At 43.9% G+C, this 10522-nt stretch overlaps 1 pseudogene; it reads left to right on the forward strand.

Moving 5' to 3' along the window:
- Positions 1 to 10060: 10060 nt before the first annotated feature.
- On the forward strand, positions 10061 to 10294 carry LOC101353014 (reactive oxygen species modulator 1 pseudogene; annotated as a pseudogene).
- Positions 10295 to 10522: the final 228 nt, after the last annotated feature.

Here is a 10522-nt window from a genome sequence, read left to right on the forward strand (position 1 = left end):
TGTGGACAGATATTTAGAGAACTGTAAATAATTCAGGTTAGTTGAAGTGGCATGAATGAAGAAGGGGAAAGCCAGGCTGCTTTGTAAGATTTTAAACACCATGTTAGGGACCCAGACTGTTAGCAGTGGGGAGCCATTGAAGGGTTTTTAAGCAAGGGAGGGTCTGGTTATTCCCTTTCAAGTTTCCTGTCCCCTAATTATTGACATAGATTTTACTGATATATATGGGATAAGAGGCCCATTTTCTGTCAAAAACCATTGATCCAGAGGAGCAAAAGACAAAAACAAAACAAAAAAATCTCAAGGTAAACAAAAACAAAATCAGAGCAACCCAATATATGTTATTCTATTTTTTGAAATGAGAATTGCTAAATATTTTACTCTTAAAATTAGCATTTCTATTAAAAAATACAGCAAATAATAAAAGACACTGATACCCAGCTCAAATTTTGCTACCCATTCTAGCCATCATATTCTAGGGTCTGCCAAAATTAAGGACACCCTCTTCTCTGGATTAGACTACTATGAATGCAGAGAGATCAAAGCTTCAGGACACCTAGAGCCAGGTGGCTTCACACATCCCTTATTCCCCAAGTCCTCTGCCTGAGGGGGAGTTTGAATCATCTCATTGCTCCAACTCCCATAGCTGGCATTGAAATCACTTTCCAAATGGGAGACAGGTGATGGAAGGGCTTTGCCTGAAGTCTTACAGCCAAACCCTGGGGGATGTTCTGCATCTTCTTATAACCTAACCCAGGGTACCAGCTGTCATCCAATGGTAACTTCCTTTTGCCTAATTTGGTTTTCTTACTAGTCTATCTGTGGAGAAACACATACCAAAAAGATCAAGCCAACCGCTTTGACCTGGATCACCATAGAGGGTCCTGGATGGAGCAGGAGAGAAATGTAGAACAAAAATCAAATTCATAACAGAAGACCAGACTTACTGGCCTAATAGAGACTGGAGGAACCCCCGAGACTATGGCCCTAAGACACCCCTCTGACTTGGAACTGCAGCCATTCCCAGAAACCACGTTCCAGCCAAGCAATAGACAGGCCTGTAAAATAAACACTAACACCCGAAAAGAATGTGCTCCATAGAACAGGCAATTATGCAAAACCAAAATGGCAACATTGCCCAAAAATAAAGATGAGAAGGCAGGAAAGGGTAGGAAAACCAGGCGAAAGGAAACAAAGAACCCAGGACGGAAATGAGGAGAGTGTTGACACAGTGTGGGGATTACAGCCAATGTCACGGAACACTGTGTATGGTTTGTTGAATGGGAAACTCATTTGCTCTGTAAACTTTCACCTAAAACACAATAAAATATTAAAAAAAAAAAAAAGATAATGCCAACAGTTTTCAAAAAAAAAGATCAACAAGCTGGATTTCTTAGTAATAGTATTGTACGTTTGACTCATTCTTCCTCAGGGTACATATGCAGCCTCTTTCTGGAAAGGGTGCGCCAATTTTGGCACGCCTTATCTATCACTAATCTATCATCTGGGGCAGACCTGCAGCTGTTTTCAGTTGTGAATAACAAAAAGCTGAACTTCAACTGGCTTTAACAATAGGGTAATGTATTCGCTCACATATCAGGAAGTCCCACCGTAGGGCAGCTCCACGCATGGCATGATCAAGGTTTCCTCTCCATTTCTCTGCAATTCCCTCAGCTCTGCCCTTATTCATGTGCTGGCTTGGTACTCAGGCTTTATCATCATGAGATGGGCACCAACAGTGACCAGGACAGCGTGTGCCACTTGTTGAGAGAGAGCCTCTCCTCCAACTGTGGAATAACAGTCCTTCCCTTCAGTCTTATTGGGCCAGCTTAGGTCACTTGCCCATCCTTAGACCAATAATGGCTGCCAAAAGAATGCCGTGCTCTGATTGGCTTAAGCCTGGATCCCTAAACCAATCACTGGCAAGGGGAGGTGGGATTAGCAAGACTGATTTATTTAGACTAATCAGGAACCACTCATAGAACAACAGGGGTCAACTTCCCCTGAATCACATGGTCTGCAAATCTGAGTTCTAGTAGAAAGGAAGAAGGACAGACAAGTTGCTTGGCAGACAACTAAGAGTATCTGCAATTCCTTGCTTAAGCACGAAAGTCGTTATCTGTTAATCCCCTTAGTTTTCAATTCTTGGTGGTGTCACGGGTCTCTGGCCCTATTGGGGATTTTCCCGAGAGTTTCCAATAGCACCTTCTTGATGTCCCTGTCCTAGTACTCTTCTAGAACTCCTAGTCTGAACTGAGTGCCATCTTGTTTACTGTTATTTCATGTCTTCTAGTCTTATCTCCCAAGTAAAACGTAATTTCTCTAAAGACAGGGCTTGTGACATATAAAAATAAATCCCCTGGGAGCAAGGATGCTTTCCAAAGTCAGCCTATAATAACATGTAAGACAAAAACTTCAACTATGAGTTGGAAGCAATATGAGGCATAGGGATGCATTCTAGAACACAAATTCCACCCCTTTGGAGTCCCTGGGTGGTACAAACATTTAACACACTTGGCTGCTAACTGAAAGGTTGGAGGTTCAAGCCCACCCACAAGTGCCTCAGAAGGAAAGCCTGGCAATCTACATCCGAAAAATCAGCCGTTGAAAACCCTATGGAGAGAGATGCAGATCAAAATCACGATAAAATATCACTTCATTCCCACTAGGATGGCTACGATCAAAGAAGCAGAAAACAACAAATGTTAACAAGGATGTAGAGAAACTGGGACCATTATCCATTGCTGGTGAGAATGCAAAATGGCACAGCTGCTGTGGAAAACAGTTTGGCAGTTCCTCAAAAAGTTAAACGTAGAACTACCATATGACACGCAACTCCACTCCTAGGTGTATGAGCAAGAGACTTGCAAACAGTGACACGAACAGAAACCTGTACACCAGTGTTGATTGCAGCACGACTCACAATTGTCAAAAGGTGGGAAACAACCTGAATGTCCATCAACAGATGAATGGATAAAAAAAAAAGGTGGTGTATACATATAGTGGAATATTATTCAGTTGTAAAGAGAAATAAAGTCCTGATACATCCTACAACATGGATGAACCTTGAAAACATTATGCCAAGTGAAGCTGTCGATCACAAAAGGACAAATATTGGATGACCTCACTCATATGAAATATTGAGAAGAGGCAAATGTATAGAGACTGAAATTTATCTGTGGTTGCCATGGGCGGGAGGGAGAGGGAGAAAGGGAGCCATTGTTTAGGAAACTCTTAAGTTTCTGTTTATGGTGACGGAAAACTTGGCAATAGATTTTGGTGATGGTTGCACAACACAATCGATGTAATTGATGCCACTAAATTGTACACACAAACGTTGAATTGGCAAATGTGTTATATATATTTTTTACAGCTGGGAAAAAAAAAAGAGAGAAAACCTTAAGGAGCACAGATCTACTCTGACATGCGTGGAGTCACCATGAGTCAGAATCTACTCAATGGCAACTGGTGACTGGTTAGGATACCCGTAGGAATGCAATGCCCTGGGTATATTTAGGCCAGAATAATCATCTAGTGTTCAGCTCTTGTCCGTGCCACCCTCCTGCTCAAAATCCTTCAGTTGTTGAGCACCCGAGCCTAGCCCTATGGACTTTCCAGTCTGGGCCTCACTTGTGTTTTCAGCCACATCCCTACATAGATCCTCCATGGGCCTAGCAGCACTAATTACCGATTTGCCTCTGCGCCTTCCCACACACTATCCCCAGTCTGGAATGCCTTCCTTTCCATCACTGCTTCTTTAAATGTTCAAGGCTCGGTTCACACATCGCTTCTTCCTTGCAGAACTGTACTGAGGCCTGAGGTATGCCTTCGAAAAAATATCCTATAAATATTTATTCTGTGCTTATTTTGTGGAGTCAGAAAGAAAGTGATTCTATGTAAATAAATATAGAAATGTTTCTTTTATATTTAATATAAGAGATTTATCACATGCGTTGAATGTAAGATAATATTATAACTTATTTGGAATGGTTTCCATTTTATAGTTTTCCTTACTCGTAACTGGATAGCATTAGTCACAAGGGATAATTCAGGCATTTACTTGACAAGTCACAAAGAACATTCAGACATGAATTTGACATGGATAATCATGAATACTTTTTAATGGGTTTATGTCTACAGAAACCACAAACCGAGTTTGTAAATAGGATTTCTCCTTAATTAACACTTGCTTTTTGTAACATCTCGAATTAGAGAAACACTGTTGCTGAAATCTCAGAAGTGATCTCACAGTCTCATTGTGCATTTATTGTGTGATTTATTCTGATCACAATTCATCACATTAAGTGCAACAGGCTACCCATCCAAATCACTGGAATTAATTTCCACAACGTTAATCCAACATGACTTATAGCCACATACTGGAATTTTCATAAATACAAAAATAGATCCATTCGTAATTGACTTTCAGTAAGTGAGTCTTGAAATTAAGTTCACAACACAGCGGAAGTAAAAAAATAATAATAATCCTATTTTATATTCTGTTTCAAACTCAGATAGTTAATCAGTGTTGTCACACAAGAAGTCTTTTTCAAAAAGCAGATGAACTTACTGATCAACCCCACTGGCTAAAGCAGAGTCAACATTCTAGGGCAAAAGAAATAGAAAAAGATTTCTTGTGTCCCTGCAATTCTTCAGTCTTTAGTTATCTTTTCCCACCGAGACATATTAAATAGGTTTTGGTTTAAAAAGGAATCCCTGGGTGGTGCAGATGGTTAAGTGCTTGACTACTAACCAAAAGGTTGGTGGTTTGAACCCACCCAGTGGTGCCTCGGAAGAAAGGCCTGGCAATCTGCTTCTGTAAGATCACAGCCATTGAAAACCCTATGGAGCATGGTTCTACTCTGGAACACATGGTGTTGCCGTGAGTAGGAATTGACTTGACAGCAACTGTGTGTGTGTTTTTTTTTTTTTAAATAATATTTTATTGTGCATTTGGTGAATGTTTGCACAGCAAATTAGGTTCCCATTTAATTATTTCTATCCAAATTGTTCAGTGACATTGGTTACATTTTTCACAATGTGTCAGCATTCTCATTATTTCCATTCTGGCTGTTTCATTTCTAATAATCTAGTTTCCCTGCTCCCCTTACCTTCTCATCTTTGCTTTGAGTAAATGTTGGCCATTTGGTCTCGCATGGATTTTTTTTTAAAGAAGCACAGTACTCATGAGTGATATTCTTTATTTTATGAGCCAATCTGTCATTTAACTGAAAGATGACCACTGGTAGTAGTTTTGGTTGAAAGTTTAAAGGGTATCTCAGGGCAATAGTCTAGGAGGGAGGGAGGTACAACTGTTTTGTTTTAAATTAAATCACTCATTCTAGTAAAGAACCATATTCTATGCATTACTCAGGCTTAGAACTTCAGCTGGCTGAGCTGTTGACTTCAGGAAACCATCAGCTGCTCGTTTCAGGGCCTTTGGTTACACCACCAAACCCAACGTTCACTGTGAAAAAAAGCACTCAACCAAAAACCATGAGGATGGCCAAGAAATCTCCTTTCACCCTGGATGCTTTCTACTTTAATGAGAGCAGAGTTGATACATTTTTCTAGTTACGAAAGGAGTCACATGAGAAAACTTAGGTTAACCTGTATTACATTTCCTATTTATTCCAGAATTATTTTAGTGCACTAGATAGTGGGGAACTGGGACTCCTGCCTGGCTGGTCACCCCTTAACCAGCTCTGTCTCCCCGAAGCTTCATTAACCCTCTGAGCTGGAGGCAAACCTCTCCTTCCTCTGCACTTGCATATAGCTTTGCACCTCTCACCAAGTGTTTTCCTGCGGTGGCCCTGTTGTGGGTCTCCTGTATGAATGTACAACCGTTGAAATCAGGGACCCTGTACTAACCTTAGCAGAAGGACTCAGTCTTCTTCCATTTTCCTCACTCAGTTACTCAAACCAAAACCCCAAGAGTAATCATTGGTCCCTCTCTTTTCCTTACCCACACCATCAATTTGCCAGCAAATCCCATCCACCAACCCCTTCAAATTACCCACACATTGTCCCTTCGCTCTCTATCACCTCAGTCCAGGCCACCTCTTCTCTGCCTGGATTCCCACAGTAACCTACTGCTCTTGCCCTGCTGTAGGATCTCCTCCACTCATGTGCCAGAGTGATGATTTTTTTTTTTAATTTGAATTAACTTTATTGAGGTAAAATGCACTCAATAAAATATACACATTTAAATGGATATGAGTTTGCCCATGAATCCCCTCCTTGCTCCCTAAGTGCCAATCAAACTGATCTTTTTGTCCCTGGAATACACTAGCCCAGTCTCAGATTAGAGCCTTTGCAATGGCTGTTCCCTCTGCCTGGAATGCTCTTCCTTGGCTCTGCCTTGTTTTTCAAGTCTCAGCTTAAATGTCATCTCTCAGAGAAGTCCTTCCAACCACCCATTCATTCTGAAGTAGCTGCCTAGCGTCTCTCACTCACCCATTGCCCTTGAGTCAAATTCAGAACTGTATGCATTTTACCTCATAGCAACACTATAGGACAGAGTAGAACTGCCCAATGGGATTTCCAAGGTTGTATATCTTTACAGAAGCCAACCACTACATCTTTTTCTCATGGAGCAGCTGGTGGGTCCAAACCACCAACCTTTCGGTTAGCAGCTGAGTGCTTAACCACTGTGCCACCAGGGCTCCTTCCCTCTCTCACTATATCACTGTATCTTATGCTCATCATTGCACTGCTCACAATTTTTTTTTAATCTTCCGTTCATTATTTCTGTCTCCCTCTACTAGAATATAAGCCCTATAAGTGTAGGGATGGAGCCCTGGTGGTGCAGAGGTTAAGAGCTCGCTGCTAACCAAAAGGTCAGCAATTCAAATCCACCAGCCGCTCCTTGGAAACCCTATGGGGCAGTTCTGCTCTGTTCTATAGGGTTGCTATGAGTCAGAATTGACACGATGGCAACAGGTTTGGTTCTGGTAAGGGTAGCGATCTTGATACAACTTTTATTCTGCATCCTTATCTCATTGTGTTCAACGCCTGAAGCCTTTCTCATGCTCTCTGGACCTCAGTCTAATACCAGCACAAGTCTCCATACACTTCACTTGCTTGCTCTGTGAAGACACCACTTCCCCTGCAGGCTGCTCAAGCGGTGGCTAGTTATTCTCCCTCTAACCGCTGGACCTGGAGATGGGGTAAGTGCCCTTCCTTCTCACTCGTAGGCCATTCTCTCACTCCTCCTTAACCCCTCAGCTTTGACCTCATGTTCTCAGACTGTATTACCCACTACTCCTCGTTTCTGCTGCTTTCAACCAAATCCAGAGTGATTGGCCCTATTTCTCCTGGCTTACGGTTTCTCTCTCCAGTGCTACCTCTGCCTTAAATCTTTCAGTACACACGAGGATGATTCTCCCATACCTGGTCCTCTCACATCCTTGAATTCTTCTCCTCTAGTGAACTTGGAGCCCTAGTGGCACAGTGGTTAAGAGCTGCAGCTACTAACCAAAAGGTCAGCAGTTTGAATCCGCCAGCTGCTCCTTGGAAACCCTCTAGGGCAGTTGTACTCTGTCTTATAGGGTCACTATCAGTCAGAATTGACTGGATGGCAGTGGATAGTGAACTTGCCAAGACAAGACCTTTTCTCAAGGTCACCTGCAAACATCACGGTCAGTCCTCACTTCCTTGACCTTTTAGCAGCATTTGGCACAAGTGAGCATGCCCTCTTCCTTGATACATGTTCTTCCGTTGGCTCCTAGGACAACACGCTCTCCTGGGTTCTTCCTCCCTCACAGTGCTTCTTAGTCTCTGGTGCTGGTCTCCTCTTCTCACTGATCTCTTAATGTTGGGGTCCCCAGGACTTCATCCTGGAACCTCTTCTCTTCTCCTGGGGTAATCTCATCTGGCCTCAGGGCTCTAAATACCCTCCCCACCCCCCATCTGCTGGCCACTCTCAAATTATCTTCAGCCCAAACTTGTATATCCAATAGTTTATCGGACATCGCCACTTGTTGATGGTTGCTGTGGAATTGATTCTGACTCATAGCAACCCTTTGTGACAAAGTAGAAGTGCCCCATAGGGTTTTCTTGGCTGTAATCTTTATGGGAGCAGACCACCAGGTTTTTTTCCCATGGAGCCATTGGGTGGGTTTGAACCACCAACCTTCTGGTTAGCAGCTGAGCACTTAACTGTTGCGCCACCAGGGCTCATCTAATAAACATCTCCAACTCAACACATCCAAAGCTAAAATCCTAATCATGCCCCTCCCCCAAAACCTGCTCCCCCCACAGCTTTCTCCGTCTCAGCTGATGCCAATGCCAGTCTTCCTTCGCTCAGGACAAAACTTGGAGTCATCTTGACTACTCTTTTCCTTTCACACCACGTGTGTGATTGGTCAGATTCTACATTCATAATATATATAAAATGCCTTTCTCACCACCTTCATAGCTACTAGCCTGATCCCGGTTGCCCTTGTCTGTTACCAGGATGACAGCGGTAGCCTTCCAGCTGGTCTCCTGGATTTCACCTTTGTCCCTTAGTCTATTTTCAACGCAGTAACCAGAAACAACTCAGAACATGTCCTTCCTCTGCTCAAAACCGTCTAGTGGTTCCCCACCTCTCTCGGAACAGAAGCCAAAGACCTAAACATGCCTTATGTAGTCTGCAGCCCCCGCCCCTGTACCTTTCTTGACTGCCTTTCCTGTTCTCCCCTCACTCACTCTGCTCAACCACCCTGACATCCTGCTGCCTTAGGACCCGTGCCTTCAACCCGGGACCCTCCCCCGGATAACTGCAGGGCTCACTCCCTCACCCCTTCAAGTTGTTGCTCAAATGACACCTTCTCAGTGAGGTCTGCTCTGAACACCTGATTTTAAACCTACAGTCTGTCCCACCCCCACCCCACCACACTGCACTCCTAAACCCCTCTAAACCAAAACCAGTTGCTGTCAAGTCAATTCTGACTCATGGTGACCCCGTGTGTGTAGAGTAGAACTGCACTCCGTAGGGTTTTCGAGGTTGTAACCTTTTGGAAGTAGATAGCCAGACCTTTCTTCTGAGGTACTTCTGAGTGGGTTCAAACTACCAACCTATTGGTTAGTAGTTAAGTGCTTGACCATTTGAGCCACTCAGGGACTCCCCCAAGGCCCTCTACCCTGCTTTAATTTTTCTTTCTTCCTTCGCATTTTTACCTCCTTATATGGCACATAATTTACTTATTATGTTTACTACTTTTCTGTCTTCTTTTACTAAAATGTAAGCTCCATGAATGGAAGATCTGATGTACCCCAACTGCCTAAAACAGTGTCTGGCACATAGTTGGCACTTAATAAATGTATGTGTTAAATGCTAACCTAATCTCTGCCACGTTGAGCCCGGAACAACTAGATGGTACCTGGCTTACCACCACGACTGCTCTGACAGGGATCACAAGAGAGGGCCCCGGACGGATCGCAAGAGAAGTGTACAACAAAATTCAAATTCACACACACACACAAACAGATTTGCTGGCCTGACAGAGATTAGAGAAACCCTGAGGGCATGGCCCCCAGACACCCTTCTAATTCAGTACTGAAGTCACTCCCTAGGGTCATCCTGCAGCCACCGATTAGATAAATCTACAGGGCCGACAATAACACACGTGAGGGACGTGCTTTGCAGTTCAATCACGTCTACGAGACTAATGGCCACACCAGCCCCCAAACAAAGACGAGAAGACAGGCAGGGGCAGGAAAACTGGACGAATAGGAACAGGAAACCAGGGTGGAGAAGGGGAGAGTGTTGACACATCTCAGGGTTGGCAACCAATGTCACAAAACCATTTGTGTATTAACTGTTTAATGAGAAACTAATTTGCTCTGTAAACTTTTACCTAAAGCACACACACAAACAAAATATATGTTAATTGAATGACAGTAGATAAAGGAGGTTGAGTATGGACTCGCTGCTAGGCAACTTTGGAGGTGAAGTAATTCTGGCAGCATTGTAATCGCTTGTTAGAAACCAGAAATTCTAACTTAGAGAAAGAAGAAATGGTAAAGGGGTATACCGTGTGAGACGCAGAGCTGAGCGACTGAAGCCATGAACAAGATGCCGGTGGCTGTGGGTCCCTACGGGCAGTCCCCGCCAAGCTACTTCCACCGCTTGAAGATGGGCTTCGTGGTGGACTGCGTTGTGGGCATGGCGGCCGGGGCACTCTCTGGCGCCTTTTCCTGTCTCAGGATGGGAATGCGGGGTCAGGAGCTGATGGGTGGCTCTGAGAAAACCGTGATGCAGCGTGGCACCACCTCTGGCAGGTTCCCGGCCATGGGGATGGGCATCTGACACTGTCCAGTGCAATGGCTGCCCACTCCATCCACCCCCGCCCACCAATGCCAGCCCGTGGACTATATAGTAAAACAGACGAAGTGAAAAAAGAAACAAAGACTGACAAAGGGCCGATGCAGGGAGAGGGGAGAGGCCATCTGTTTCAGGCTGTTCTCTGGTATGGCCCACAGCCTCTAGCTGAGCTTAATAAAGAAAAGTAAAAACTAAAATCCAGGGACTTTCCCA

The sequence above is a fragment of the Trichechus manatus genome, unplaced genomic scaffold, assembly GCF_000243295.1.
Source record: "Trichechus manatus latirostris isolate Lorelei unplaced genomic scaffold, TriManLat1.0 scaffold00004, whole genome shotgun sequence".
NCBI classification, from domain to species: Eukaryota; Metazoa; Chordata; class Mammalia; order Sirenia; family Trichechidae; genus Trichechus; species Trichechus manatus.